The 5,343-nt window shown below is 45.1% G+C and overlaps 1 non-coding gene across 1 annotated transcript; it reads right to left on the reverse strand.

Annotated features, from left to right (window-relative positions):
• Positions 1–3,893: 3,893 nt before the first annotated feature.
• On the reverse strand, positions 3,894–3,965 carry TRNAA-CGC (transfer RNA alanine (anticodon CGC)). Its single transcript has one exon. It is a non-coding gene; the product is annotated as a tRNA-Ala (tRNA).
• Positions 3,966–5,343: the final 1,378 nt, after the last annotated feature.

Consider the following 5,343-nt stretch of genomic DNA (forward strand, 5'->3'; position numbering starts at 1 on the left):
TGTGGCTTTTAGGGCCAAACTATATATGAAACTCCAGAATTCCAGGTCGAGTTGCCAACCTCCAGGTGGGACCTGGAGATCTACCAGAATTTCAATTGATCTCCAGACTGCAGAAGTTTGTCTGAATAAAATGGCTGCTCCCATGCTCCCCAGATTCCTCTCCCAAAACCTCCAGGAATTTCAACAGGCTTAGAAAGGTGTTAACTCTGTTTATCCCTGGACTGTAGGTCTCCTCCCTGTTTTATAAAAAGCTCCCCTGAGGTGTTTTTAAGCTCTGGTAAGTGGGGGGAAAGACAGAAAAACAAACAAGGTGGGCCATCCTGGGCCATCCAGGTCAGGCCAGGTTAGGCTGATTTCTATTTGTGAATCATGGAGAGATGTGTGTTTTGATTTGCTCTGATAACTTTGCAGTATTTTTATTTCTGCGTTGGTATTAAGGGCTGTTTATTTTACTTAGATTTTTATGTGTATTTGGTCCCTACCATTTTTTTTGTATATATGCATCTTGCCCAAATTCAATGCCATAGAGTCCAATTGCCTAAGCTGCCATTTTCTCCAGGTGAACTGATCACTATTGGCTGGAGATCAGTTGTAATAGTGGGAGATCTCCAGCTAGTACCTGGAGGTTGGCAACCCTACCCACAACAGAACTCTGTGAGGTAGGTGGGGCCAAGAGAGTGTGACTAGCCCAAGGTCACCCAGCTGGCTTCATGTGTAGGAGTGGGGAAACCAATCCAGTTCACCAGATTAGCCTTCGCCACTCATACGGAGGAGTGGGGAATCAAACCCGGTTCTCCAGATCAGAGTCCACCACTCCAAATCACCGCTCTTAACCACTACACCAATGCAAACAAAGTGGTCATGTGGACTAGAAGTTGGTTAAAGCCAGCCACAGACACACACAAAAGGGATTATGAAATCAATGGCTTCCAGGTTTGCAAATTCGGAAAGGCACTGAAGGCTTGGGCAAACTCCAGCTGAGAGCCATAAAATATAACTGGATTTGCACCTTGGTAGTGATTCTGGGCTATTTTCTTCCTAATTCTTTGTGGTGCTTGCTCTTATTCCTTCCTAGCTGAAACCCTTGATTTTCACTCACAAGATGCAGGGATCGGCTTGTCATCCCCAGCAAGGTGATTTTAGTCCTCGGATGCCAGGAAACCTTTCTTACTGATCAAAACACAGCTGCATAGGCATGGCTGATCGGTTAATGGATGCCGCAGCTCAGGGGTACGTCTGCCTATCCCTGTGAAAATAGATATAATTAGTAGAACAGATATCATATATATATGCAAATCCCGGCAGGTAAAAATGACTTGTAAGAAGAGAAGGGTTTTCATTTGCCAAACTCCAATTGAAGCATAAGCAAAATTTAAAAAATAATCTCTGACCTACATCTGAAATATTTCTCACTGAATCGTGCCGGGGATTCTTTTTCATATTTTGATGATTTAAAATGTATTCTTGGTTTAGGCTTACATTTTTTGGATGGTCGGTTTATCAATAAACTGCGCTAAATGATATAAGAAGCCAGGGTTCTAGGATCACACCCCAAACACGTAAAATAGCTGCAAAAATTGGTGTAAAGTGCCATCAAGTCGCAGCTGACTTACAGTGACCCTACCAGGTTTTCAAGGCAAGGGACAAACAAGTATTTACCTCTGCGTAGAGACCCTGGATTTCCGTGGTAATTTCCCATCCAATTCCTAACCATGAATGATGCTGTTTAGCCTGAAGAGGAGACGACTGAGAGGGGATATGATAACCACCTTCAAGTACTTGAAGGACTGTCATATAGAGGATGGTGCTGAGTTGTTTTCTGTTGCCTCAGAAGGTCTGACCAGAACCAACGGGTTGAAATCAAAAGAGTTTCCATCTAGACATTAGGAAGAATTTTCTAACAGTAAGAGCAGTTCCTCAGTGGAACAGGCTTCCTCGGGAGGTGGTAAGTGCTCCTTCCCTGGAGGTTTTTAAGCAGAGGCTAGATGGCCATCTGTCACCAATGCTGATTCTATGACCTTAGGCAGATCATGAGAAGGAGGGCATCTTGGCCATCTTCTGGGCACGGAGTAGGGGTCACTGGGTGTGTGTGTGTGGCGGGGAGGTAGTTGTGAATTTCCTGCATTGTGCAGGGGGTTGGACTAGATGACCCTGGTGGTCCCTTCCAACTCTATGATTCTATGATCTGACAATATTAGGCTAGCCTAGGCAATCCAGGGTACGGCAGCCGTCAAAATTAGCAGTGTTTTTTTATACAACAGGGATGGGGTGTTGAGAATGGCGGAAGCTAACTCAATTCCCTGGTCTCTGTAATTATCTTGTAGAATTCCCTGTAGTGATTGTTACCAGTTTAGTAGTCTTTCAAAGGGAAAGAGATGCGTTCATGGAGTCTATCAACAGCTATTGTCCAAAACGAGTAAACGGAACCACCATATTCAGAACTGGGTCATTCCAGGTCCTAGGCCAATACTCTGATCACTAGACCACACTATCCCTCAATGTTATGCTTTCCCAGTCTCCACGTTCTGCTTTCATGTGTATCTGCACATGCGATCGCTTTAAACAGCAAACAGGGACCCCTTCCAAGGGGAGAAGCTTCCTCGCTTTCCAACCAGAGCTTCGGAACAGCTGACAATTCCTTGACCCTTCTCGTAAAAGAACAACAACCCTGAAGTCAAAAGCCATTGGGATAAAACCTTTTCATAGTAAACAAATAACGAAATAAAAGTTAGTTGAGAAGTTTGCAGCGCTATTAAAGCATTTAACCATAGCCTGGAGGTACAGTCAATGCTATGTCTAAAGTACTGTTTATTACAGTGTGTAGGGTAGGGGAAGCAAGCCCCTCCAAAAGCAAGGACAGAAGCTTTTTAAGTCTCTCTGATTTTTCTTTTGAAGGAGAGAGACACTGAACAATTAAAACAAAAAGTCAATTTCTGGGAAATGTGGAAACTCTTTTGTGACTGTATTGCAGGGGGAAGACAGAAATGCTGAGAAATGAAACATTATCCCGAGTGCAGATATTCAAAGACTGGGTGAAGGCAGAGAGCTGAAAAGTTTGGGAAGTGCAAAAAGTAGACTCCCCTTATCTGTGCTTCCTTTCTAAATGGAGAGGATTGTTTATTTGTAAAATGTTTACATTGCCTTACCATTTTTTTTAAGCCCAAATGCACAACCCCAATCCAGCAAGGGGGAAACATTATCACAGACGAGTGCAACATGTATGTTTTCCAGGACTGAGTTGTTTGAGTTGCAATCCTTCACAAACAATAGAAAGGCCAGGGATAAATGTCCCAAATCAAAAGGAGGCGTTGCTTTCAAGAGGCTGTCCATGGCTACTAATAAAAATGGCTACTAGTCATGATGCATACCTATTCTCTCCAGGATCAGAGGAGCATGCCGAATATATTAGGTGCTGTGGAATACAGGCAGGACAATGCTGCTGCAGTCGTCTTTTTTGTGGGCTTCCTCGAGGCACCTGGTTGGCCACTGTGTGAACAGACTGCTGGACTTGATGGGCCTTGGTCTGATCCAGCATGGCCTTTCTTATGTTCTTAAGGCTTTAAGAGGGGGAGTGGACATGTTAATGGAGGACAGGGCTATCCATGGCTACTAGTCAAAATGAATACTAGTCATGATGCATACCCATATCTCTAGTATTAGGGGAGCATGCCTATTATATTAGGTGCTGTGGAACAGAGGCAGGATAATGCTGCTGCAGTCAAAGTCTGGCTTGTAGGCTTCCTAGAGGCACCTGGTTGGCCACTGTGTGAACAGACTGATGGACTTGATGGACCTTGATCCAGCATGGCTTTTCTCAAGTTCTTACGTTCTTAAGTATAGACCAGGCATCAGTTACAGGGATTTCTCATCACCTTCTACCTGATCCTTTCCCCTGGAAATGCCAGGGATTGAACCTGGGACCTTCTGCATGCGCAGCAGATGCTCTACCACTGAGCCATGACTCCACCACACCTGGTGTGCAAGAAAAGCTGTCAAGTCAGATTCAGCTCCCGTCCCTGCTATAACCAATATTAAAACACTGTTTTTGTCTTCTGTCTGCTCTCCCTTGCTCAACATGTCATAAGAACATAAGAAAAGCCCTGCTGGTTCAGACCAAGGCCCATCAAGTCCAGCAGTCCGTTCACACAGTGGCCAACCAGGTGCCTCTAGGAAGCCCACAAACAAGACTTTGACTGCAGCAGCATTATCCTGCCTGTGCTCCAAAGCACCTAATATAACAGGCATGCTCCTCTGATCCTGGAGAGAAAAGGTATGCATCATGACTATTATCCATTTTGTACTAGTAGCCATGGATAGCCCTTTCCTCCATGAACATGTCCACTCCCCTCTTAAAGCCTTCCAAGTTGGCACCCATAAGCCATGTCTCCTTGTAAACAAACACATAACTGGAGGACTCCCTCTTTCCGAGGAAACTGAGTGTGAAAAGTTGACCTCCTGGGACTTCCTACCACAAAGGGAAGTGAGAAGCACCAAAGAAACAGTGACCTGAAAACAAAACCAGAAACGGATGATGATCCAATGCTTCATGTTCATGCCTGGAATGGATGTCGAAAACCCCTTCTTCTGCTTTCTGCTCCTCGCAGACGCTTCATCTAGACAGCCTGCTGGTTTCAGCGGTCCAAAAATAACCTCATCTCATGGGTGGAAGTCTCTCAAGACATCCAGCATGCCTTTCATTGTCTCAGATGGGATAAAGATGCTATGTGCTCTGCCAACTTAGGCCTTGCTAATTCATGTAATTCATTTATGAGCCAGTGTGGTGTAGTGGTTAAGAGTGGTGGTTTGGAGTGGTGGACTCTGATCTGGAGAACCGGGTTTGATTCCCCACTCCTCAACCTGAGCGGTGGGGGCTGATCTGGTGAACTGGATTTGTTTCCCCACTCCTGCATATGAAGCCAGCTGGGTGACCTTGGGCAAGCCACAGCTCTGTTAGAGCTCTCTCAGCCCCACCTCCCTCTCACAGTGTCTGTTGTGGGGAGAGGAAGGTGATTGTAAGCCGGTTTGATTCTGCCTTAAGTGGTAGAGAAAGTCGGCATATAAAAACCAACTCTTCTTCTTCCTCTTTTCCCCAAACATTTCCCGTATCTTGTAATATGCCTTGAGTCTCAATGGGAAGGCGGGTTTGAATGAAGCAAGTAAATGAATGAATGCATGGATACAACTCTAGACCCCCTAGAAGTGCTTTTTTTGCTCATTGGTGAAACCATACAGGAAACATGGCAGGATATTAGTCGGAGGCGCTGTAGCTCAATGGTGAAGTATCTGCTTGGTATGCCGAAGGTCACTGGTTCAATCACTGGCATCTCCAGTTTAAAGGATCAG

This window comes from Euleptes europaea, chromosome 17, assembly GCF_029931775.1.
Source record: "Euleptes europaea isolate rEulEur1 chromosome 17, rEulEur1.hap1, whole genome shotgun sequence".
NCBI lineage: Eukaryota > Metazoa > Chordata > Lepidosauria > Squamata > Sphaerodactylidae > Euleptes > Euleptes europaea.